Source organism: Mixophyes fleayi, chromosome 1 (assembly GCF_038048845.1).
Source record: "Mixophyes fleayi isolate aMixFle1 chromosome 1, aMixFle1.hap1, whole genome shotgun sequence".
NCBI classification, from domain to species: Eukaryota; Metazoa; Chordata; class Amphibia; order Anura; family Limnodynastidae; genus Mixophyes; species Mixophyes fleayi.
Window position 1 is genome coordinate 445532721 of NC_134402.1, and position 27912 is coordinate 445560632.

At 44.6% G+C, this 27912-nt stretch overlaps 1 protein-coding gene across 4 annotated transcripts in view; it reads left to right on the top strand.

Moving 5' to 3' along the window:
• The window catches only part of ZBTB7C (zinc finger and BTB domain containing 7C), a 179722-nt gene that overhangs the window by 65476 nt on the left and 86334 nt on the right, over positions 1-27912 (top strand). The window contains exon 1 of one of the 4 annotated variants that reach the window (XM_075185933.1): positions 9884-9961. The exons of 2 other annotated variants lie outside the window; for them this stretch is intronic. The gene's annotated coding sequence lies outside the window, so the exon portion shown is untranslated. Of the gene's footprint in view, positions 1-9883; positions 9962-15462; positions 15535-27912 lie in introns of those variants that run through there. One more of the 4 variants, XM_075185947.1, reaches the window with a different exon arrangement.

A 27912-nucleotide genomic window follows, 5' to 3' on the forward strand; every position in this document is an offset into this window, starting at 1 on the left:
TTGGAGTATTGGTACAGTTCAACTCACAGCGCTGTCAGTTTGTTCACCTGCATCAGACACCATCAGGACACTGAAGATGTTGGTAAAGCAGAACTAGCTAATGTAAGGAAACAACATAGGTTTGTGCTCACTATAGTAAATCATTGTACAAGAAATGTAGTCATTGCGCTCTAGCATTGTTGAGCTGAGTGACTAAGAGCTCACACCGCTATGGGGAGAGCACTGTTCTGTCTGTTATGGCGGCATGGAGCAGTTACGGTCTCATCGTCTGTATATGTTACAATGAGGTGGGTATAGTGGCATGGGGCTGGGGGTGCAGTTATGGTGGCAGTGGAATGTGTATCCTGGTATCTAGGGGATTGTATGTTGGAATTGGGTTGTTATGGTGGCATGAGGCTGTAAGTCTGGGGCTTTGTATATTTATCATCAGCATTCCATCCATGAAACTGTATATAATAGGGCAGTATGGTGGTGAGCAAGAGGCTGATACGTCGGCTGTGGATCTGAAGGCTCAGAAATGGTGGACATATGTGGTGGGTGTGACTGGATCACTTATAAATGACTCATTGCAAAAATGTATTTCAATTAGAGATTCTCAGGCTCAGTTTTCTGAAAACCGAGCCCACCCGAACTTAGGGGATCTGAGTAGACTCGCAAGCCGGCTCTTTATTTCCGCACGTCCTCGGATCTGAATCAAGGCAAAACATACATACAGAAACAGGAGGGGTAGGAGTGTTCTTGTCACTCTCCAGTCTCCAGTGCCCTTGCTCAGTGCCATTGCTCACGCAGAAACAGGGGTAGAAGTGTTCTTGTCACTCTCCAGCTCCACTGCTCAGTGCCATTGCTCATACAGAAACAGGGGTAGCAGTGTTCTTGTCACTCTCCATTCTCTAGGGACATTGTTCAGTGTCATTGCTCACACAGAAACAGGAGGGGTAGCAGTGTTCTTGTCACTCTCCATTCTCCAGTGACATTGCTCAGTGTCATTGCTCACACGGAAACAGGAGGGGTAGCAGTGTTCTTGTCACTCTCCATTCTCCAGTGACATTGCTCAGTGTCATTGCTCACACGGAAACAGGAGGGGTAGCAGTGTTCTTGTCACTCTCCATTCTCCAGTGACATTGCTCAGTGCCATTGCTCACACAGAAACAGGGGTAGCAGTGTTCTTGTCACTTGACAAGAATGGACTGAAAATTAATGTTATTGAGGTTGATAATAATGTAAAGATAAAAAAGAGCCAACTTCTGTGATTTTAGCCCAAAAAATAGGGGTTTTAGAAAAAAAATTGGGATCCAAAACGCGCAAGGGCAGTTTTGCCAAAACCACAACCAAAACACGAAGTTAATCCAGATCCAAAACCAAAACCAAAACACGGGGGTCAGTGAACATCTCTAATTTCAATTAGGGGTGCAGTGCGCCAATGTATATCATTGCAAATGTACTGATTTTTGATATTGTGTTGTATTTCTGTATTGGAAATGTATTGATTTCTGAGGCTGGATGACATGTAGGAGAAATTTGTTTTGTAACTTCTAAAGGCAGACAAATCATGCTAATTAAGTCTTTTAATCTCAGGAGTAACCAAATTAGCCCGAATGCTAAGCAGCAGGACTTTATCTTTATCTCTGTCTTGTTACAAAGATATACGAACTACATGAATAATGCAACCAGCAAGTAATTTAGGAAATCACAGATTGATGTAAATTTTTTGGTAAAGTTTAAAACTTCGTTATCTCAAGTCTAGAGAACATTACAGCCTGATGCTAAATATCTTATGTCATATCTCAGACTTGTGGTGCCAGGTAGGAAGGGGGCTGGATTACCTCCTGCCAGGTTATGTGTCCAAAACTGTTTAAAAAGATCCCTGTTTCACCATGTTATGTATTATACCATTTGAGCTTCTGGAGATCGATAGCACCTCAAACTAGTGTGTAAAGGTCCTTGTCAGGACTATTGAGCAATAAACCATCACTGCTTGAAAATTCTAGCTGACGTCTATTGCCTGCTGTATCCTGTGACAGATACGAGTTTACACTCCCCGGCTGTCCTGTGTTGAACCCAGCGTCTGTGTGTCAATGCTCTGCCGGCAACCCAGTCCTATCCATAGTAAGCGGTCTGGGGGTACCAAACAACCCACAGCAAAGAGGCGCTGTAGCAGCTACCCAGAAGTAATCGATACTAGGCCCCGTTGAAGGAGCCTAGTGGTGGCAGCTGAATTCTCTTACAACAATTGCGCAGTTGGCATTCGCAGTCGGCGATCGTCTGGTGCCACCAGTAGGGTCAGCAGGGCCGGATTAAACCTAGGGCTAACTGGGCTACAGCCCAGGGGCCTTGGGCATCCAGGGGGCCCTTGAAAGTGCTCAGCAACATTATTGATCGGTCGGGGGCGGGGGCCCCCCCGGCCCGATCAGTGCTGCTGAGCACTTTCACCGCGGTCCTTCCCCGTCACGCTGTAGTCTCCTTACTGAGGAGATCTTGTGAGTCTCACTCTCACGAGATCTCCTCAGTAAAGAGAGTACAGCGTTTCGGGGAAGGAGGTAAGTGCCATGGGGCAGCTCGGATCACGGGGGGTAGTGGTTTGGGCGGCTCAGATCATGGGGGGGGGGCCCTCACGGGGAGATGGAGGCCCCCTTAGCCCAGGGGCCTCCATTCCCTTAATCCGGCCCTGGCGGTCAGTCACGGTCGGTTACACTGGTTGTACAAGACATTGAACTATTGGATTTGTTTTGCACACTTTTTACTCTCTGTATGTAACTGTTACTTTTTGAGCATGTCATGCCATAAACTGAGAATGTTATTTATTTATCTTCTAGTGTAAGGCTAAATATTTCCCTTCCTTCGGATTGATGGATACACTGTGGCCGTGTGTGTGTGTGTGTGTGTGTGTGTGTGTGTGTGTGTGTGTGTGTGTGTGTGTGCTTATATTGTAAACTATTCCCCCTTCTGTATCAGTTTGTTTCAGTATACACTGTCTATATTGTACAGCTCTACAGAACCTGTTGGTGCCTTAGAAATAATATTAACAACCTGTATATTTACAGATCAATGTTTATTGTCATGCTGCATGGGTAGCACAGTGGCTCAGTGGTTAGCACTTCTGCCTCACAGCACTGGGGTTCGTGGGTTCGATTCCCGACCATGGCCTTTTCTGTGTGGAGTTTGTATGTTCTCCCTGTGTTTGCGTGGGTTTCCTCCGGGTGCTCCTGTTTCCTCCCTCACTCCAAAAACATACTGGTAGGTTAATTGGCTGCTATCAAATTGAACCTAATTTCTCTCTCTCTCTCTGTGTCTATATTAGGGAATTTAGACTGTAAGCTCCAATGGGGCAGGGACTGATGTGAGTGAGTTCTCTGTACAGCACTGCGGAATCAGTGGTGCTATATAAATAACTGATGATGATGATTATCACTACAATGGTCACATAATCCGCTGGGATTAAACAGCGCCGGTGTCAAAGTTTCCTCTGTGTAGTAGAAAAAGCAGAAATAAATGTATTTGACACTCGCTACTACCAGTGACGCAGCCCGGCGATGCGGCCGTCCCTTGTGATCTGATTATACCCGTTCTCTAGAGATTTCTTACAGCTAAAAATGGCCATGAAATTCAGATCCTCTCCAGGGCGGGCTGGTTCCTTCCCTTACATTAATTGCTGATACAGAAGTCAGAGGGGTTGCTTGTGCCCACCCTGCGTTGTATCTTGGGTGGGTTGGGATGTCAGAGATTTTGCTGTGTGAACATGCGGGGGAGAGGCTTAGAAAAACATTCCAGCCTGAGCAGAGATTGGTAAGGGGGAGGCACGGAAGGGGGCTGAAGTAATGTCTTTTTTAGGAAGGGTGATCGTGGATACAACGTGTTCCTAATTCTGTCTCCTTTTGACTGTGAATTGAAGCTGGCAGAAGCACGAGGTAGATAATCCAGTGTCCGCAGCAAAAGGGGGTGTTTTTTTTCGGCGTGGCTCTTGACAGACAGTAAAACCTAACAATACCTGTTTTTTCACATTTACTCTTTACTTTTGTGAGTTGTATTGTAATGCAGCGTCCTGCACCTGCTACTGGTGATACAGACTCTGCTGATGTACAAAGATCTATATCTGCTGGAACTAGGCCGGGTATCTAATAGACTCACTAGGCTGCAGCCTAGGGGGGCAAGATTTGAGGGGTGGGGGGGGGGGGCGAAATCGTGGCAGGTAGAGGTGTATAAACTGAAATTCATATTAAAATATTAGAGAATAGTTGTTCTCCAAAGTAAAAAGAAAAGAAGAAAGACAAATCTAGTAAGGTTTTAATCTTGACGTGTTTCCATTCTAAAGCGTGAAAGCAATGAGTCACCCTCAGGCGGTCAGAGCGCCCTCCCCCCTTTATATCTTCACCCCCAGTAGCGCTCGTTCATTTTTCCGTCCTGCTATACAGCTCTGATTTTAATGAAAACGAAATTGAAACATAGAAACATAGAATATGACGGCAGATAAGAACCACTTGGCCCATCCAGTCTGCCCAATATTTAACCTATGGTAACCTCAAACCCTATTTGATCCTTTATAAGGATATTCTTATGTCTATCCCAAGCATGTTTAAATTGCTCTACTGTATTAGCCTCTACCACCTCTGATGGGAGGCTATTCCACTTATCCACTACCCTTTCTGTGAAGTAGTTTTCCTCATATCTGTTAGGAGCCGCGGCTCCCCGAAGGGCCGCCGCGACTCACATCCGCCAGCGCCAGGCGTCCCGGCCATCTCCATGACGACCGGGACGTCACTTCCTCCTCCTACGTCCCGGTTGCCTGGGCAACAACCGGGACGCTGTTACTCTACTGCTGCAGCGCCCGGCCAGTGATCTAACACCCGGGCGCATGCAAGCAGGAAAAAATAATGCTGGCTGCATAGTGCTGTAAGACTCTGTTAGAGTCTTTTAGTAGGAAGTCTCTGGGCGCTTTTCTGATATAGGATTCTGTTGTCAGGGAGCAGGGAAGGAAGTTGGATTTTAAATTAAGGACAAGTTCGTTTCTACCTACCATGTTTTCGCCTGGCGTGGAAGGCAAGGGGGCGCTATGAGCGTATTAGCCTAGGGGGCCTGTACCCTTAATCAGACCCTGTAGCCAGCCACGATCCTCTGAATTCCTTTCACATATGATAAATGCTAATTAAGGCTGAATTTATTATTATTACCGTTTACTAATAAATGGCGATAAGGCTGCTGATAGCAGCGATAGAAAACCTATCGCCATGATTTACCATTAAACCTCGCCGAGGGCGATGAGCGATACTGGCCGGGGGAGTTAATTTACCCCCCAGTCTGATGGGATCTCGGCATCCATGACCCCCCCGTTCCCCTTCTCCAGGTCTCTCCTGCGCAGAGGAACTAGAAGCTCAGACTCCGGCTTTTAATTCCACTTAGTGGAAAAAAGATATTTAAAAAATAATTATTTTAAAACAATTCCCAGTTGAAAATATGCGTTAGATAAATGATAAAGTGGATGGCGATAATGGAAGAAGGATTTTGGTGGTACTTGTCCCGCCACAATCCTTTGTATAAATAGGCTTCACCATGTATTATAAGAGACCCGGTGAGTCTATAACCCAGCGGGGTGACCCTTTGGTCGATATGGAGCTTTTCCACTTGATTAATGGGTACAACCTTTACCAATTTCTCTCCATTCCCCTTTCAATGTTCCAAGATTTTGTAATGCACCTACATTTTATACTGTATATAGGAATTAATGCAGTATTTGAAGTGAATTAGATATATATGACATACTTGCCAACATGGAGAAGATGATTCTCGGGAGGTCCAGGGGGGCAGGTGGGTGTGTGGGGGGCGGGGCTCGAAGAAGTGTGTCATTAGCCCCGCCCCAAAATGGACACCACTGCTCTAAACCAATAAAAACAGGGGGCGGGGCCACTATGCTGGGTCCATGACATCACTAGGCCCCTCCCCCTCCATTTAGTTTACACATCCGGCCAGGACCAGGGAGAATTTCGATTTGATCTTTGAATCCCGTTTTGGCATCTTTGCTTCTCTCCCCTGCGCTAATTACCGCAAATGGCAACTGCGCGACCCTAGGAGTCTTCATTTAAAACAAGTCATTGCCGGCTCGGCCTCCTATTGAATCTGCTCTCCCGACGCAACTTATTAAATTGCCCGAAAAAGTCATCCGTCATCATTGCGGTGGCAAAAAACAGATAATTATTAGTAGCTAGAGGGGGCTGAAAAAAGTATGTCCAAAGTAGCATCAAATAGTACAACTTAGACTGTAAGCTCCAATGGAGCAGGGACTGATGTGAATGACTTCTCTGTACAGCGCTGCGGAATTAGTGGCGCTATAAAAAATAAAAATAAATAAACTTCCGTACAAGAAGCTTCTTGGCCCCACAATACTAAGTAGTTTTTTTGTTCGGAACTGTACTTCTGAAACTTATTACATATTCAGAAAGTATGTTTATTATTAATGGGAAAATCTCTCCTTGATCACTCTTACATACATAGAGGGTATATTAGTGCAATTTAATTAATGTTTTTTTACATTGGCATTTGTGTTTATATATTGCAATACTTTTATCAAATGTTTTGACATTTCCCACTGGTGTTGTTCATTCTGCCTTATCTATTGATTAATAAATCAGCGCAGGGTTCGAGGTTTGTCTCTAAACACCTGAGAACGTGACATAAAATGATACCAGTTACAATATATGTTATAGGGAGGATAGATACATCTCCAAGTCACCCCGGCAGGTTGTCATGACACTGATGAAAATCTGTCACTCATTCTGACGCCGGTCTCCAGAATAGAACTGTTTCAGCTGGAGACGCTGATGCAGCCAAAATCCATAAAAGTGACAATATTCTCTAAAGTGCATGACACATTCACACACTGGGGCAGAGCACATTAGAAGATAGAAGAATCCAGATTAGCAGTGTACATATAGGCAGCATGTAATCATGAGAGTGAGGAAACATCTGTGCACCTCTGTGGGTGCAGCGTGTCTATACTGCCACTCTCTGTGGGTGCAGCGTGTCTATACTGCCACTCTCTGTGGGTGCAGCGTGTCTATACTGCCACTCTCCGTGGGTGCAGCGTGTCTATACTGCCACTCTCCGTGGGTCCAGCGTGTGTATACTGCCACTCTCCGTGGGTGCAGCGTGTCTATACTGCCACTCTCTGTGGGTCCAGCGTGTGTATACTGCCACTCTCTGTGGGTGCAGCGTGTGTATACTGCCACTCTCCGTGGGTGCAGCGTGTGTATACTGCCACTCTCCGTGGGTGCAGCGTGTGTATACTGCCACTCTCCGTGGGTCCAGCGTGTGTATACTGCCACTCTCCGTGGGTGCAGCGTGTGTATACTGCCACTCTCCGTGGGTGCAGCGTGTGTATACTGCCACTCTCCGTGGGTGCAGCGTGTGTATACTGCCACTCTCCGTGGGTCCAGCGTGTGTATACTGCCACTCTCCGTGGGTCCAGCGTGTGTATACTGCCACTCTCCGTGGGTCCAGCGTGTGTATACTGCCACTCTCCGTGGGTCCAGCGTGTGTATACTGCCACTCTCCGTGGGTGCAGCGTGTGTATACTGCCACTCTCCGTGGGTGCAGCGTGTGTATACTGCCACTCTCCGTGGGTCCAGCGTGTGTATACTGCCACTCTCCGTGGGTCCAGCGTCTGTATACTGCCCCTCTCCGTGGGTGCAGCGTGTTCTGAGGACAGGTTGTATTTCAGTCCCTGAGGACGTCTATCTGCTCATTCATCCCCCTCCCCACATCCCTTACAGCTATACAAACACACCCAAAAGACGAAATAAACACCACACCCACTGGAGAAGGATAAATCACATACATTTAACCTTTTACCGCAAATCCTTTTACATTGACACAAGATCTGTGGAAAGTCTTATACGTAGCTCTGGCCGGTGATCCTCTGAGCTGTTGGACATCCTCAGTTCTTGGCTCCTCTGAGCTACTGGTTTTCCTATAACAGTTCTACACCAGGCATGGCCAACCTGTGAATTTCCAGGTGTTGTGAAACTACATTTCCCAGCATGCCCTGAGAGCTATTTATCTACTGGCAATGTATGCTGGGGCTTGTAATCTCACAACACCTGGAAAATCACAGGTTGTCCGTGTGTGTTCTGATCCGTTAGGTCAGATGGCAGAGTGGGTTAGGTGGTTGCTCAGTGATGTCCCCCTGCTGGTTTTCCTGTGGATGGTCTCCAGCAGTCTTCTCTCTTGACCCAGATGTTCTCTGGCTCTTTGATGGCTGTTACCGTCTTCTGTCTTCAGCTGCAGCTCTTCTGACTTGTGCGCTGACCTGTCTCCAGAGCCTCTTGGGTCTCTCTCCAGTCTGAGCTTGGCGCTCGCAGCTGCTAAGTGTAAACTGTTGCGTGTGGGAAGGGCGATGATGCAGCGAGCACAGACTGGTTCACAGCGGTGCCCAAATTCAAACTGGCCATGGCAAGCTCTGATTGGCTCACTGTGGTGGCTTCTGATTGCACTACAGCGAATCTTCATAGATTCACTTAGTCCAAGGTCAGGAGACGATGAGAAAGACTTACCGGCATCCCAATGTCGGCGACCAGGTAAGTCTGGCTCCACCGCTCAGCACCTCTTTACAACAGCATTCAGAACAGAATAGGACACTGACAATACAATGACAATATGAAACACATGAAGCAATGTAATGGTATTAAGCGGCGTGACAATACTCAGGTATTAACTCTTATTAGGAAGTAGTAAGACGTAGTGATAACACAATGCGCACATTTACATGCTGGGACAAGGGGGTGTCACTAATGAAGAATGCAATGCAGCGTCACAGCTGGATACAGCGTGTAATATCTAAGAATTACTGTGCATAGGGATTACCTTGCGAAACGAGCCGAGACGCAGGTCACTCACAGGGGTTGTCTGTACCTGGAGGTTTATTCTGCACTGGGAAACAAAGTTCTTTAGAAATTATAATAGGGGCTGTGTCACGGTCGTCCGTATTTCTTGATCCGATTCGGGACCCTTGGGCCTAGCTGGAGCGGGACTGAAACAGAACCTAGCGGGCTGGATGATCTTTCTGCTCATGTAGAGTTTTCTCAGAGTAGCACAAGCAGTATAGGAGTACAAGGACCGGAGTCTGAGCGTGAGCACTGGACTGGAATCCGGTGTTATACCTGACTGGAACTGTTCATGGGAACTCAATCCCGGCTCCTGCAGCGACGCAGACGGGACTGGAACCCACTAATAAGAACTCAGTTAGGAAACACACGGAAACTCAGAACAGAGCGAACTGGAACTGGAGACAGGGATTAGGAACTCAGAACCATGACACAGAATGTCGAACTCAGGACTGCGTGGCAGCCACAGGCCTGGAACCCACAGACAGATACACGGAACTGGAAATAAGTCCTAGAGACTCAGAACCAGCAACAGAACAGGTGATTCCATTAAAGCCACTGGTACTGCAGAATAGATACTGAGGTGAGCACTCTTGCTGAATGCAGAATATTGCAGGAAAATGAGCTGCTTGAAAGAGCAAAGTACTTGCAGAATGATGAACTCTGGATAATGCAGGATGCTTGGAAGATATTGTCTTTAGAATGCAGGGTACTTGCAAAGTGATATGTAGTTGGTAATGCAGGATGTACACTGAAGAGAATCACTTTGCAAACACTGTGAAGCAGGAACAACTGGAACCTGTAGCCTAGCCCTATCCTCAAGAGAGAAGTGAGTTGTTCTGGCAATGAACAGATCTCAGCAGCAGGTTTAAATAGGGTGTTCCAAACAACTATTGGCTGCACAGTTCATGTGATCACAGCTGCTGAATCCAGTTGGTCTTGAATGATCACCTGACTGCATCCAAGATGGCCACACCCATGCAGCAGAACAAACAATATGTGTTTGTTTACAAACAGATATGTGATGGACAGGAATGCTGCAGGTGACCAGGAGAAACCCAGGTAGCTGTAATATGACAGCAGCGGAGGAGGTAAGTGCGGTCTAGACCCCGATGTGTGACAGGCTGTAGCCTCTGGTTTGAGGCAGTGTGAGGAAAGGTCTAAGTGAGCTTGTAGATCAGTACACACATAAGTAGTATTGCTCAACTAGTGTAGTGAATGGGAAGTAAAGTAGACGGTCATTGCTAAGTGGATGGTAGGATTAGGTGAGGACAGAGAATTCATAGCAGTACAGGACAATGAAAGGCAATAAGACGGTCTCGGACTGTCCCACGGGCGAATAGCTCTGGTTGTGACGCAGTGCAGTGTTAGGCAGGCTACTGACACGTGAAGATGACACTGATCAACTCTGGAGAGCTGGAGGTCTCCAGATCTTTGACTCTTTGAGCACGAGTCAAAGATCTGGAGTGTCCTCCAGTGACTCTCCATCCCATATGGCAACTGGAAGAAAGCAACAGCAATATCAGCAACAGGGATCTGGAATAATTGTAAAGAAACAAGTAGCAGACAACTAGAACACTCCTGGGGGTAAATTTATCAAGCTGCGAATTTGAAAAAGTGGAGATGTTGCCTACAGCAACCAATCAGATTCTAGCTATCATTTATTTAGTACATTCTACAAAAGGACAGCTAGAACCTTGCCTTGAAAGCCGTTGTCATTTTGAATTTCTTCTGCAAAGTCGCTGAATATTGGTGACTTGCAGAATCCACTGCTTAATACAGTTACCCCCTGGACTCTTCCTGGACTCTTCCTGGATCTCTGGGGTGTGTCAGGACCTCTTCTTCCCTCTGTGCTGGTGTCTTTTCCTCAGGGCTGGCAGCTGCCTCTCTCTCCATGGGCAGGACCTGTACTCAGGGGAGGGCTGGCAAATTTTAGCCCAGGGGGGGGCAATACTCAACACTGCAGCCTATTTTAAAGTGCAGGTGGCCCAGTGACTCAGCCCAAGATAGCCCACTATGGGACCAGCCCAGGGGGCAGCCCTCCAGACCAGCCTGCCCCTGCTGCCTCTGCCTGTCCTGCTTTAGCTGCGGGAGACCCGGTATGCTACTCTCTGGCTGTGGCAGACTCACCTAAGAGATTGACACTTCCCTCTCATAGTTTTGCAGCTAGCTCTAATAGTCTTGCAGCCTTGTCAGAGAGATTGGTAGCTTTATTCACCAAACTGGCAGCCTTGTCTGTTGGTGTAGAAGTTGTGTCTGTATCGTCTTCTCCTCCCCCCCCCCCCCAATTTCTGGTGGGCTCTTATATAATTGCCTGCTCCTGACAGCCTGTGGATTCTGGGAATTAATTTTTTTTGCCAGGAACTCCGCACACCATGTCAATCAACTCCTGGGATCCATCCTTTCCCCTTAAGCAAGCGCTGGGTCTGGGAGTTACATGTTCATAGGTAAACATATAGGAAGCTGATATCACCCATAGCAACAAATCTGATATTTGCTTTCATTTTCTGCCAGAAAAGTAACTTTCAGAATCTGGGTGCTAGGGGCAATTTTCAGAAATGTTCCCCATTTTATGTAGTCATATTCACCCAGGGTCAGTGGTAGGATGCTAGGTGCCCTAGGCCCCCCTCCCCTTCAAGTGCAGACAGAGGAGGGGGATGTCTGTCCATGCTGTCAGCTATCCCTATTATCCTCCCACCCCGGTCTGTGTTTTGCTGTAATATTTATTCCAGCCACACTGCACGTTGGTTGCTGGCTGGCACCTTCCTATTGATGTCTGGATGGTGTTACATTGTATCTCGGCAGAGCACGTGATACAATTACATTTATAGAGAAATAAGGGCACATCAGGACAAATTATCCATTTAAATGGATCCTGGAACGGTCATGTACTACTACATCACCATAATGAAGAACATTGCTGCTTTAATTGTCAGTACTATCAGACCATAAAGCTCTGTGGTTTTGAATAAGAATAGATACAAACCTGGGGGTGATCTAATGACAAAGTGCTAATGTTTAGTAACTCAAACCATCCAATCAGCATCAAGCTTTGCCTGATTTATTACATATTAGACATCCAGAGTCATTTTGCAACTGCAAAGGTACAAAACCCCAGGGCAAATTTTTTTTGGGGTTCTACGATCGTGGATATATGGCACTAGATGTAGGTTGCAAAACTTTACACCAGCTGATTCCTTGCTGCCATGGAAAAAGCGCGTGAGTGCACTGTAGTTTTGCACCAATATGCAAAAATTAGTTTTTGATTTGACTAATGAGGTTATTTAAATAATATAACAAGTGGAGAAAAAGCATTTACAGGGTATTTATTGCTTTGTTTTAATTGTTTTAATTGTACTCCCTGTGCCCCCTCACTCTTAAGACCTAATACGTCTAATCCACGCAGTATAAGAGAAATATGGAACAGGTTAAATGAATAGAGGGAGCAGTCCTGAATTATTAGTAGTTTGGACTTTGAGGAAATGTTTTATTATTGCTTATTTATTTTATTTAATGATTACCATTTTATTTAGAAGACTTTTTACCATGCCCATATTTATATCTCTTATAAAATATAGAAGTTTTGTGCCAATGAATTGTAATAGGGGATTTGGATAATTTTGGGTACTAGGCTGGACAAGCCGTGAATACTCCACTTATTTTGGGTGGAATTAGGTGAGCTAAGTAAAATAACAAACTGCCACTTACCTCTGTTCCCCTGATCCAGGGGGTACTGAGATGTCTCCACAGGTCCAAGCAGGAGGTCCTTTCTCCAGCTTTGGGTGGGCTTTTTTTCTCCGAGGAAGGCCCCTCCCCAATCGTAAAAAGTGCAGATAACAGCAGAGGTTCTCCTGCTAGGACCTTGAGATCCATGAGCCACACAATAAAAATCATACTCCAAATAGCTATGTTCATTATAATATGCAGTATGCAAGTTTATTGCAATAGAGAACAACTCCAAATAGCCATGTTCATTATAATATGCAGTATGCAAGTTTATTGCAATAGAGAGCAGTATTCCCGTGTTTATTACAAGCTGCTGTGAAATCTGGCCACATAGGGGCACTCTTGTCGGGCAAAATATATAGGATAATGCCCCTCTGTTGTAAATTATATGGATATCACGGAGGAGGTCTGTAAAGACATAAAGGCATGAGGCCAGGTGGTTTTATGCAAAATTCATCAGCATTGACTAGCTCAGTAGATATACAGTAAGCAGCCAGCCCATGTCGGTCCGTTTTATGCTCTCCATTATATAGTGGACACCAACATGGCTTTCCGCACTATATACTAGCCACGTGTTTATCATGAGTCTATCCACCAGCTTGGATCTCTCCAATATAATTTAGCAGCACTAATGGTCTCCTTTGTAGCCAAGGTGACAGAATCATCATCACCATTTATTTATATAGCGCCACTAATTCCGCAACGCTGTACAGAGAACTCACTCACATCAGTCCCTGCCCCATTGGAGCTTACAGTCTAAATTCCCTAACACACACACACACAGACAGAGAGAGAGACTAGGGTCAATTTTGAAAGCAGCCAATTAACCTACCAGTATGTTTTTGGAGTGTGGGAGGAAATTGGAGCATCCGGAGGAAACCCGCGCAAACACGAGGAGAACATACAAACTCTAGACATATAAGGCCATGTTTGGCCATTTGTTTGATCTGAAGAGCTGGTGATTTTCTGAGCCAGTCATTTTCTTCAGCTGGGACGATAACGGACATTTATGTAAGAAATCATAGTCAAAGAGAACTGATAGCTCTGTATATAAAGAGCTATCCTGTAATTGACGTGTGATAAAGGCTGTATAGCATACTGGCCAACTCTCCCGGAGTGTACGGGAGACTCTCGAATTCCAAGTCGGTCTCCTGGACTCCTTGGAGATCAAGCAAGTTTCCTGCATTCTGTTCATCAGGGGGCAAAATTCTGTGATTGGCGGTGAATCTGCCCCCGCAACCAAATAATGATTTCGTCACAGGGCGGGGCCAATTTGATGATTGATTTTACCCACCCCTCCCCCTTACGCCCTCCCACCACACCCCCTCCCTGGGATCTCCTGGATGCCAACAACACAGAGTTGACAAGTGTGCTGTACAGTTATTGTATAATTGCATAAGAAAAGAAATACAGATTAATATGCACCTAATAGATTACATAGCCACGTAGAGGTTTGGTTTTGTGGAAATAACTCTCTGCTCACTTTGCTCAATATTGTTTTAATGTCTGGTTTTATTTTGTATATAAATCACTTATTATTTACATATCACAAATATTCACACAACAAAAACATTTGACCATGGGCTATGCTAGGGCTGAATTATTTCTATGTATTTCCTACAGATGGGGATTCAGTGGGTGTTAGAACCATGGAGAGGTATAGTGGGCGGCCTTGGGGACAACACAAAAGAGTGACCTAGGAAGACAAATAAAACCAAACTCTCTCCTGGCCCCAACCAACATTTTACATTTTGTACAACAGTCACAAAGCGCTTTATCTATATCCTGCAAATAAGTACCGGTAATCCCTCACCCGAATTTTTTCTTGCTAAAAATTTTTTTTGCCAGGGATTAAAGAAAGCTTTGATGGTAATCAGTGCTGGGGACTTTGAAAGACAGAGAACTTTTTTTGCTATCAAACGTCATCTCCCACTTGTCCCCAGTTTGGAAGTGGGGGGGTATAGAACAACCTGTGGCCCGTCAGATCAAGCAAGTGACAGGGGCAGTGACATCATGTCGGGAGGGGAATGGCGGCAGCAGGAAGCCACAGACTGAGAGTTATATAGTGGAAGGAGCAGTGTCCCCAGCAGCACAGAGTATATCAGGAGATGGGTGATGTGTTAGTGAGGACAGGGCTGTAAGTGACAGGGGCAGTGACATGATGTGAGGAGGGGAATGGAGGCAGCAGGAAGCCACAGACTGAGAGTTATATAGTGGAAGGACCAGAGTTCCCAGTAGCACAGAGTATATTAGGAGATGAGTGATGTGTTAGTGAGGGCAGGGCTGCATGTGACAGGGGCAGTGGCATGATGTGAGGAGGGGAATGGAGGCAGCAGGAAGCCACAGACTGAGAGTTATATAGTGGAAGGAGCAGAATCCCCCAGCAGCACAGAGTATATAAGGAGATGAGTGATGTGTTAGTGAGGACAGGGCTGCATGTGACAGGGGCAGTGACATGATGTGAGGAGGGGAATTGAGGCAGCAGGAAGCCACAGACTGAGAGTTATATAGTGGAAGGAGCAGGGTCCCCCAGCAGCACAGAGTAGTGATGTAACACAGGAAGATTATAGCGTCGGTACATAAAACAATGTTTCTGCATCCAGCTAGCTGTTATAAACAGTACATGATAATAAAAGCCCTGCAAGACATAAAGGGGTAGGGAGCGCTCCTGTTGCTACAATACTTGTCCCACACAGAGCCTAGAGCTTAATTGTACAGGTGGACTGGCAAGGCTCCATGCCAAATAGTTTTGGTTGAGAGGGAGTGGTGGGAGTAAATTCTTGTAACCACTCGTAGGAAGCAGAGCTCTCTTCACACAAATCAATGACAATTTCCAGTCCACACCCCCCCACACAGCACATTTGCTGATATTTTTCCCACTTTTACAACAAACCAGCAGTTCTATCATAGCTGCCTGCGCAGACGGACACAGGGGAAGGTTAGTAAAACCATTTCTTATAAAATCCTGAATGAGTATTATATTATGTGATAAAATGAGGATTTCTGTGCTGTGATAAGTATCCCTGTCTTATTATTGTACACTGCAATACGAAGGGATAACGTGTCCACAATCCTTCTCTCTGTCTGCTCAGTAGAATAATTTGGTTGTGTGTTTTCATCTCCTCTGTATGACTAGGGCAGTAGTCTGTATGGATTGTGGATTAGACTGGCAGATTGAGCGCTGTCCCTATATTCTGTCCCTATATTCTGACATATAATGTATACAGCGTTTATGTTTGACAGCCCTGACACCAGACGTCAGAATGAGCATCAGTCTAAGTTATAAAAACCAAAACAAGAACAGCCTGCATGTTGTTGTGACCACTAGGGGCGCTGTTCTCTTTCAGCACAAGAAGGATTCTTTACCTTGTTACATAAAACACAATGAAAACTCATTCAGAATTTACTGTTATTATGTTTTTTTCTGCAGCGTTGTGTAAAACATGTAACGCACACAGGGATTTGAGCAGATACAAGGATGTGGTACAGTAGTTGTGTTCACAAGAGCTTATACTCTAGCAGGAGAGTAACAAACAAGAAAGTGAAAATATATCTTTTTGAATGCAGAATATTTTGCCTTTAAAGTGTTTTGTTCTGAGTGTAGAACTATCTGTATGACGGAATGAATCTACCAAGACCAGTTACTCTGTCTCTTATATTACTGCTGAGGCTGGATGATGCAGCCTGTATTTTTATTTAAGTCCCGATGGAGGTGGTACTCCCAAGGGTGGTAGTACCGTCATTATAGGGTGTTCGTAAATTTGCAACATGTCACAACCTTCTACATCTAGTAGGTGAGCTGCCTGTGATTGATACATTTATTGCATTTAGTTTTGTGCATTGCCCTTGACGTCATGAATTAACATTTACTAGCTAAATATCTTAATGAAATAGTATCGTTTAACATAATTGGGATTGCACATATAAGCCAGTGGGAAAGGCTCACTAGAGATTGCAATCTAATTCATCGCACAAATTCCATTTTTTTTAATGACAGCCTGAGGCTCCCTACTTTTAACAAAACTCAATTTAGATTTTATTTTTAGAAATAACAGTAACATGATACAATAAAAATAACGATTAGAAGAAACATCTTACAACTGTTATGAGATGAGAATTTTCTGAAGATGTCAAGATGTAAAAATAAATGCTTTGCCAATATATAGCAGCTTATTGCTGGAAGGGTATGCTGGGACTTGTAGTATCACAAACCTGGAGTGTCAAAGGTTAGCCAATACTGGGCTAGAATATACATTTTGCTCAAATTGTAGAATATAGATATAAACAGCAGCACAACAACCCGTTCTCATGACGTTTGCTTAGTTCTGAAATTCCAGCCCATAATTCTTTCATAATTCTGGAATTAAGTAAAAGTGCAGTATTACGCTAATATGGCCATAACTCATGTGCTTCCAGAAATCTAACTTCTATTAAATGAAGGGAATTTAAAGCTCCATTACCACCTAATCTTAAATGTTTCTAAGCTGCTCCCCCCCCTCCCCCCCCCAGAGCCCTGAGGGGGAGAACATACAAACTCCACACAGTTCGGGAATCGAACTCATGACCCCAGCGCTGTGAAGCAGAAGTGCTAACCACTGAGCCACCGTTTGAAAGTGATCAATTTGCTAATTTTTTAGAATTTAGCTACTGCTACCATGTCCTAGGTTTGGATACTGCTGGATTCACGGGTTTGGATAGTTTAAAATTATCCAGTTATCATCGCCGTCCTGTCAAAACACTAACACCATAAAAATGTTAGGCTGCTTTGTCAATGTTGATGTCTATTTAAGTGTGCGCCAAAAATCGCGATGAGCTGATAGTGATAATGTTCTTCCAGTTCGTTCATAACGTATATATCTTAAGTAGTAGTTGTAGTACAGAATATTTAATGCATTATAAAAACCAGCCTGGTATTTTTTACAAGGGCCCTTGGCGTGAGTGAGCTGGAAGACCAGTCATAAGTTAGATACATGGAGCTTGGGAGTGTAACTAGCCCAGGGCTTCCTCTGATTGGCTATTGATCAGGAACAGGTGAATCTCATTGTGTAATTAGAAATCTTGGGAACAGAATCACCAGAACCGCAGGTCAAAGTTCAACTGTCAGCGACCGACAAGCAAAGCAACAGACAAGCAACACAGAGTTCAGTGCCCCAGGTGACATCATGAGAGTGCGGGGACTTTAGAGCCCTTATTACGTGTTACTTTGGGGTGTTAGGCTTTCTATTATATTGTCCAGAGTGTGTTTCTTCTCTGAAGACCTATATTTTTATTGGGACGGTGAACTTGCCACCTGTATTAATGCAGTTCCTGTGTAACAATTCGTAGAAAGTACAACCGTAAACAATGTGTCTCTATAACGACGATACCAAAGCTTCAAATATTTATACATGCAAAATCAGGACAAAATAATCCAAACATTAATACTGCGGCTTTGCTGTTTATTATTTAACTTTTCTGTAAGCAGATAGCAACTTATTGTATACTTGATGGCTATGGTATAGTACAAATGTGCACCTACATATCCTGTAAGTTAATAGCCCTTAGTGTATAGCATACTTACCAACTTTTGGCAAGTGTTTTCCGGGAGATGGGCGTGACTGGAGGGCGGGAGGGGGCGGGGTGCGGAAAACGGAATGCCGTCTTGTTGCGGGGGGCGGGGCCAAAATGCAGCGATTCGCCGCAAATCACGTCATTGTGGGGTGGCAGTAGCCGATGCGGGAGATTTGCCAGCTCACCCGGCAGTCCGTGAGACCGATCCGAATTTCGTGAGTCTCCCGGACATTCCGGGAGAGTTGGCAAGTATGGTGTATAGCAATGAGTAGGTCGGGCTCTGCACTGAGTTGTGAAGCTGTTTCAGGTGACTTAAGGGCAAGTAAGCAATGCAACAAAGCAATGAGGAAGGCAAGTCAGATGCTTGGTTGTATAGGGAGAGGAATCAGTAGCAGAAAGAAAGAAGTAATAATACCACTGTATAGGTCATTGATACGGCCTCATCTAGAATACTGTGTTCAGTCCTGGAGGCCATATCTCCAGAAGGATATAAATACATTAGAGACTGTACAAAGGAGGGCAACTAAAATGGTGCATGGCCTACAGCACAAAACTTACCCGGAAAGACTAAAAGATCTCAATAAGTATAGTTTGGAGCACAGAAGGGAAAGGGGGACACGATAGAAACTTTCAAATATATCAGGGTTATAACAAGGTGCAGGAGGGAAACATTCTACAAAGGAAGAGAAGTATTAGAACACGAGGACATGTACTGACACTGGGGGGAAGAGAAGTATTAGAACACGAGGACATGCACTGACACTGGGGGGAAGAGAAGTATTAGAACACGAGGACATGTACTGACACTGGGGGGGAAGAGAAGTATTAGAACACGAGGACATGTACTGACACTGGGGGGAAGAGAAGTATTAGAACACGAGGACATGCACTGACACTGGGGGGAAGAGAAGTATTAGAACACGAGGACATGTACTGACACTGGGGGGAAGAGAAGTATTAGAACACGAGGACATGTACTGACACTGGAGGAAGAGAAGTATTAGAACACAAGGACATGTACTGACACTGGGGGGAAGAGAAGTATTAGAACACAAGGACATGCACTGACACTGGGGGGAAGAGAAGTATTAGAACATGAGGACATGTACTGACACTGGGGGGGAAGAGAAGTATTAGAACACGAGGACATGTACTGACACTGGGGGGAAGAGAAGTATTAGAACACAAGGACATGTACTGACACTGGGGGGAAGAGAAGTATTAGAACACAAGGACATGTACTGACACTGGGGGGAAGAGAAGTATTAGAACACGAGGACATGCACTGACACTGGGGGGAAGAGAAGTATTAGAACATGAGGACATGTACTGACACTGGGGGGGAAGAGAAGTATTAGAACACGAGGACATGTACTGACACTGGGGGGAAGAGAAGTATTAGAACACAAGGACATGTACTGACACTGGGGGGAAGAGAAGTATTAGAACACGAGGACATGTACTGACACTGGGGGGGAAGAGAAGTATTAGAACACAAGGACATGTACTGACACTGGGGGGGAAGAGAAGTATTAGAACACGAGGACATGTACTGACACTGGGGGGAAGAGAAGTATTAGAACACAAGGACATGGACTTGACACTGGGGGAAGAGAAGTATTAGAACACGAGGACATGTACTGACACTGGGGGGGAAGAGAAGTATTAGAACACAAGGACATGTACTGACACTGGGGGGGATGAGAAGTATTAGAACACAAGGACAATGTACTGACACTGGGGGGGAAGAGAAGTATTAGAACACGAGGACATGCACTGACACTGGGGGAAGAGAAGTATTAGAACACGAGGACATGTACTGACACTGGGGGAAGAGAAGTATTAGAACACGAGGACATGTACTGACACTGGGGGGAAGAGAAGTATTAGAACACGAGGACATGTAATGACACTGGGGAAGAGAAGTATTAGAACACGAGGACATGTACTGACACTGGGGGGGAAGAGTAGTATTAGAACACGAGGACATGTACTGACACTGGGGGGAAGAGAAGTATTAGAACACTAGGACATGTACTGACACTGGGGGGGGAAGAGAAGTATTAGAACACGAGGACATGTACTGACACTGGGGGGAAGAGAAGTATTAGAACACGAGGACATGTACTGACACTGGGGGGAAGAGAAGTATTAGAACACGAGGACATGCACTGACACTGGGGGGGAAGTAGGTTCAGAGGAAAATGGGGGAAAACTACATCACATAAAGGGTAGTGGGTAAGTGGAATAGCCTCCCATCAGAGGTGGTAGAGGCTAATACAGTAGAGCAGTTTAAACATGCTTGGGATAGACATAAGGATATCCTTATAAATAAATAAAGGTCAAATAAGGTTTGAGGTTACCATAGGTTAAAAATATGGGCAGACTAGATCGGCCAAGAGGTTCTTATCTGCCCTCAAATTCTATGTATCTATGCTGTGTAATAAAGCCGCTATTCAGTGGGATCCCTGTCTGAGATAAACAGAATTAATTGGGCGATGTCTATTGTAGCCCGATGCTTAGAACTTTTAATTACAACCCACCGTCAAGTCGCAAGGCGTAGTCAAGTGCCATTATCTATATGACTGTGATGGGCCTGTGCGCTGGCAGAGACAAGACATATATTATACACAGCCCAGCCAGCAGCCAGTTCCCAGTCTCTCTCCTGGAACACATTCAGCCAGCTGCTCAACGGTTCTCAAGTTCAGTAATGTCAACCACATAAAACACACAGGCTGCGCCTTCCTCTGCTACGGGGGAGTGACAGATCCAGCAAATGCCTTGTTAACACTACATCTGCCACAGAAGCCGTTATACCATTCCATTTATATACACTATATGGACAAAAGTATTCGGACGCTTGACCATTACACCAACAGGGACTGTAATAACATTGTATTCAAATACATATACTTTAATGTGGAGTTGGTCCCCCTCTTGCAGTGATAACAGCTTCTACTCTTCTTGGAAGGCTCCACAAGATGTTGGAGTGTTTCTGTGGGAATTTGTGCCCATTCCTTCTGTAGAGCATTTATGAGGTCAGACACTGATGTTGGACGAGCAGGCCTGGCTCACAATCTCCGTTCCAGTTCATCCCAAAGGCGTTCGATGGGGTTGAGGTCAGGGCTCTGTGTGAGCCAGTCAAGTTCTTCCACACCGAACTCATCAAACCAGGTCTTTGTACTTCTTGCTTTGTGGTCTGGGGCACAGTCATGTTGGAATCGAAAATGGACTTCCCCAAACTGTTGCCACAAAGTTAGAAGCAGAGCATTGTCCAAAATTACTTGGTATGCTGAAGCATTAAGATTGCCCTTTACTGGAGATAAGGGGCCTAGCCCAAACCCTGAAAAACAGCCCCATACCAATATCCCTCCTCCACCAAACTTCACAGTTGGCATAATGCAGTCAGGCAGGTAACGTTCTCCCGGCACCCGCCAAACCCAGACTCACCCATCTGAGTGCCAAACAGAGACGCGTTATTCATCACTCCACAGAACACTTTTCCATTGTTCCACAGTCCAGTGTTGGTGTGCTTTACACCACTCCATCCGTTGCTTGGCATTGGTCTTGGTGATGTGAGACTTGCATGCAGCTGCTCGGCCATGGAAACCCATTCCATTAAGCTCCCGACGCACAGTTTTTATGATTACATTAATGCCAATGGAATCAGTGGAACGTTGACGACTTTTACGCACCATGCGCCTTAGCAGTCGTTGACCCCGTTCTGTGATTTTACGTGGTCTTCTGCTTCGTGGCTGAGTTGCTGTTGCTCCTAAACGCTTCCACATTCTAATAATATCACTTACAGTTGACCATGGAATATCCAGCAGGGATGAAATTTCACGAACTGTCTCATTGTAAAGCTGGCATACTATCACAGTACCACGCTTAAAGTCACTGAGCTCTTCAGAATGACCCATTTTGGATCACAAATGTTAGCAAATGGAGACTGCATGGCTGGTGCTTGATTTATACACCTCTGGTAACTGGTCTGATTGAAACATCTCAATTCAATAATTAACAGATGAGGCCAGATTTGTCCTTATAGTGCATTTAAAAGCTTTTATTTTTATTGCGCAGTGCTTTATAGATGGGAATAAACGCAGTAATGAAACAAAGCTGGGTATTATCAGACAAAGAGGTCAGAGCAAGGTTATAATCTACAGGACAATAGGAGTGTGAGACACATAGTGCATATTGGTCCAGCCAGATTGCAATGGGAAACAAGTGTTTATGGTGTGACGGGATGGACTTACTTCGCCATCCAGTCTGTAAGGGAAGGAGGAACGGAGGGATGTCCTTCCTGCACAGTTTATCTGTTTTTCTCTTTCACCATCAGTAACCAACTGTTACTGACCACTCCTACTGGTGTCACTTTGCCACCAGAGACTCGCCGATTGCGAATGCTGCACAATAGTTGTAGGAGAATTCATCTGCCACCACTGGGCTCCTTCAACGGCGCCTAGAATCGCTTACTTCTGGGGTAGCTGGTATAGCTGCTGCAGCGCCTCCTTGCAGTAGGCTGGCTGGTACCTTTTTTCCGCTTACTATGGATCAGGACTGCTCAATAGCGGGCAGAGCGTTGACACAGAGACGCTGAGTTCAACGCAGAACAGGCAGGGAGCGGATTACAGGCAGAATCTCCAAGCAGCAATGGTTTATTTCTCATAAAACCTGACAAGGACCATTACACACTAGTTGGATATATAAGGTGATCATCCAGAAGTACAGATGGAATACTAATATAACATGGTCAAACAGGGCTCTTTATATATTGTTTCTGACACATGTTGGCAGGGTGTAGCCCAGTCACCTGATCCTTGCTGGCACCACAAAGTCTGAGATATTATGCCTGGTGTTTACCCTCACGGTGTAATATTATCTAGACTTGGAGATAACACAATTTAAACTTTAACAATATTTACATCAATCTGGGATTCCCTAAATTACTTGCTGGTTTCCTATCTCTCTAAGACACAGGATGAAAGCCTAATGACACAGGAGTGGTCCTGTATATTCAGGCTAAAAGAGATCTTGGTGACTCACAAATGAAAAGACCTTATTAACATGGGATTAGCCTGTCTTCAGAAATCACAAAAACAAATTTCCTCCAACATGGCATACAGCCTCAGAAATCAATACATTTCCAATGCATCTCCAATAAAAAAAATCAGTATATTTGCAATTATATACATTGGCACACTGCACCCCTAATTAAAATAATAATATGCATTTTATGTACAGAAAACATCAATAACATCCTAATATATATAATTTACGGGAGCAAAACATTTTTTTTATTATTGTAATGACTATATTATTAACAGGTGACATTAATTTAATTTTTTTCTTCTGTGCATTCTTTTGGGACTTTACTCTTCACATATGTGTTTGACGTATCCTACAGTGTATTGTCTGGTAGAGCTGAGTGGACCTAGACCCGTATTCATCAATAAACGTATCTTTACATCTACTCCTTGTTAAATACGGATGGAATGCCCATGTTATGCTTGTTTTTTTTTTGTTTTTTTTAAAAAAGCACAATATGTTTGTTAGGTGTGCATTAATGAATCAGGCCTCAGGCACACTAGAAACATAGAATATGGTGGCAGGTAAGAATCGCTTCGCCCATCTAGTCTGCCCATTGTTTTTTAACCTATGGTAACCTCAAACCTTCATTCTTTATAAGGATATCCTTATGTCTATCCCAAGCATGTATAAATTGCTACTGTATTATCCTCTACCACCTCTGATGGGAGACTATTCCACTTATCCACTACCCTTTCTGTGAAGTAGTTTTTCCCCATTTTCCTCTGAACCTATGTCCCTCCAGTGTCAGTACATGTCCTTGTGTTCTAATACTTCTCTTCCCCCAGTGTCAATGCATGTCCTCGTGTTCTAATACTTCTCTTCCCACCAGTGTCAGTGCATGTCCTTGTGTTCTAATACTTCTCTCCCCCCCAGTGTCAGTGCATGTCCTCGTGTTCTAATACTTCTCTCCCCCCCAGTGTCAGTGCATGTCCTCGTGTTCTAATACTTCTCTTCCCCCAGTGTCAGTACATGTCCTCGTGTTCTAATACTTCTCTTCCCCCCCCCAGTGTCAGAGCATGTCCTCGTGTTCTAATACTTCTCTTCCCCCCAGTGTCAGTGCATGTCCTCGTGTTCTAATACTTCTCTTCCCCCCAGTGTCAGTACATGTCCTCGTGTTCTAATACTTCTCTTCCCCCAGTGTCAGTACATGTCCTCGTGTTCTAATACTTCTCTTCCCCCCCAGTGTCAGTACACGTCCTTGTGTTCTAATACTTCTCTTCCTTTGTAGAATGTTTCCCTCCTGCACCTTGTTATAACCCTGATATATATGAAAGTTTCTATCATGTCCCCCTTTCTTTTCTCTGCTCCAAACTATACATATTAAGATCTTTTGGTCTTTCCAGGTAAGTTTTGTGCTGTAGGACATGCACCATTATAGTTGTCCTTCTTTGTACAGTCTCTAATGTATTTATATCCTTCTGGAGATACGGCCTCCAGAACTGAACACAGTATTCTAGATGAGGCCGTACCAATGAGCTATACAGGGGCATTATTACTTCTTTCTTTCTGCTACTGATTCCTCTCCCTATACAACCAAGCATCTGACTTGCCTTCCTCATTGCTTTTTTACATTCCTTACCTGCCTTTAAGTTACCTGAAATATAGACTCTTATATCCCTTTCCTCCTCCGTAGTTTCCATTATAGTGACATTAATACTATATTTGGCCATTGGGTTTTTGAGACCCAAGTGCATGGTTTTGCATTAAACTGTAGTTGCCATGCTCTTGACCATTCCTCTAGTTTGTGGGCGTCCTCCACCGATGAACCTTCTCTGATCTTTACCAGGAGCGTCCTTAATCCGCCCAAATACCGTCCTCTACAAACTTCTGCTCTTCTGAAATTGTTGTCATCTTGCTCTGGGAACCCATGTGTGGTGGAAATCTAGACTTCAAGGTGTCCGACAGGCTTACGCAGTCTTCCCCACTGGGGTACTTTGTTACCACTATTCCACATTAAAGTATTATAGGACACCTCAAGCCTTGGCTAGGTGGGACTCATATGTATGTGAATATTACGCATAATTAAAAACTGATGCAGTTATTAAAACACCGTATGACAAACAGGACGCACACCCCAAAAGCTTTACCTTTCAAGCAGCGTTATTTAGCAGTTCCCAGTGAATTAAGCGGCTGAATAATAATTGTGAGCGGGTTTTGGGTAAGGACAGCCCTGACATGAGTTATTCTGTTTATTATGTATGTACTATTATACTATACTGTAATAATGTTAGTGTGATAAGATATTCCAATACCACAGACAGCGTAGAAGAGAAATTAAAATTCTCCTCTATCCAAGCGGTCCTTGGTGTTGGAATAATTTATGACTCCAAACTTCATGATTAACAATTTTGCTAATGAAATAAAACAAAACTAACAGTCATGTCCTGCAGGTGAACCCCTATCTAGCCTTTGTGGTGGTGGTTAAGAGGATCCCGGGATGTGAGTGAGGACGGAGCTGCACTCCGTTTCAGAGGAAATCTGACGTTGGGGGTTTGCGCTCTCTCCGCTCTCTCTCCCACTCCCTTTCTCTGTGCCAGTGTGTGGGAGAGAGGGACCCATCCAGGTGCTTTCTGTTCTGCCATCCATGTGCTTTGCATAATCACTTAATACAGGTTCGTGTAATTTAATCAACTTAAACAGATTTGTGTGTGCAACATATTTAGTAAGAAAGAGAAGAAAAGACGGCACATCTGAAATATCACCACTACTAATCTATTGTTATATGTTTTATTTATAAGGCGCCACAAGGCTTCCGCAGCGCCATAAATTATTTATTTGCACAGAACCGTTTGTTTTTAAACAAAGTTTGTATTAAAGGACTAAATCTAAATGTAGGTTGCTTTATGGGAAAGAATGATAAGTAATATTTATAAATGTCAGATATTGGATTTTATTTTTTAATTGATTGTGTAGCACAGCCTAGAATGACTGATAACTGAGAGCAAACACTTGCACTGAGTATAAATGCCATTTACAGCTCTTATTCCTCGTCTTACATATAGCTACCCTCTTGTGTAGCTCGTTGGTGGTATCTCCCATCCACAGGTACTTACTAGTACCTAAGTTTCCAGAAGGGGGAGCTGTTAGCGCTACCAAATTGAACCCACCTTATTATTCATTAGCTTGGAGGGTGTGTGAGCCTGGTGGCTCCTGATTGGATGGGCCACGATTGTTGCCCAATCAGGTGCCGTGGTGTGAAACTCCTCTCCAGCTGCACTGACATTAGTCTCTTTAGATTGTCTCTTGCACACTGTGCCAATATTGTTAGAAATCACACCGTTGCGTTCAGTTTCACTTGTTATTCAACTCGCTGCTGTTTTTGTATCTGGCTGTTTGTGGGACCTGGATACACGAGTATCTTTTCTCTGCTTCAAAATGTTTTGCGGTAAATATTATGCTAACTGACCTAATTAATGGGATCACTTGTGTATTGGTTCTTTGGAAAACGGATGCACAGAATGCATCACTTTTCGTAGCTCAGTTGTTTTCTAAAACTCCTGTGTACAATAGTGGTCCATTTATCAAAGGGATCTGTGGCTGGATCAATTATAAATAACCTACTGTATAAATTTATTTAAATTATTAGCGCAGGGCAACAATTTATGTAAATTGCAAATGTACCGATTATTTTATATTGTGTTTCAGTATAAGAAATGTATTTATTTCTGAGAAGGTACCAGGGGAGGAAATTGGAAATTTGCGTTACTTTTCTGGGAGGAGGGGGGGGGGGGGGGCTCATGCTAATCGATTCTTTTCATGTGAAGTGACCAACTGGTCTTAGCCTGAAAGGCCAGCAGCAGGTCGTTACCGGTTATCCTACCTTGTTAAAACGAAAGGGAACGTCTGGACAATGTGATTTAGGATATCACAGATTAGTGTAAATTTTGTTAAGTATAAATTGTAATTAAAATCCAAGTTTAGAGAACATCTCACATCCTGAGGGTAATCTTTAAATGAAAGGGCTTTTTGGGCCTAGTCGGAAAAGTTGGTTGGTTTACCCCCTGCCAGGCTGTGTCTAAAACTGTATAATAACGATCACTGTTTGACCATATAGCATTACACCATCTGTACTTTCTGTGTATCACTAGAACCTCAAACTAGAGTGTAGCTGTCCTTTTTAGGACTTCCTGAGCTAATAAACATCACTGCTTGAGAAATCTGCTTTGACACCTACTTACCTGCTGTAATTCCTGTGACCTGCAGATTAGACCCAATCTAATCCGTTATCCAGCTGTTCTGTGGTTGGGACCCAGCATCCAGTACCAACGCTCTGCCCGCTGCAGCTCTGGCTTGTGTGATAGGCCAGGGGGAACTATCCACAGCAACCCTGATCTGAAGCAAGAAGTCAGGGGTACCAGCCCAGGCAGGGGCGGATCTAGAAAATAATTGTAGAGGGGGCGATTTATGGGGGGCCATTTAGTGTGCTGCCCGGCTGCTCTGATTGTGTCAGAGCAGCCGGGCAGCACACTCTCCCTGCCTGTCTCTGCCGAACGGACCTGCACATAGCCCCCTGGATCAGCCACTGAGCCCAGGTGCCCAGTAAGGGGGTACACTAGCAGCGAGAGTTACCCATAAGGACGCGGTTCTGGATGCCATTAAGGAGTCCAGTGGTGGCAGCGCTTAAGCCCCTCCTACTGCAGTTAGAGGGCGCATTTGGAATAATGAAATTGAATGG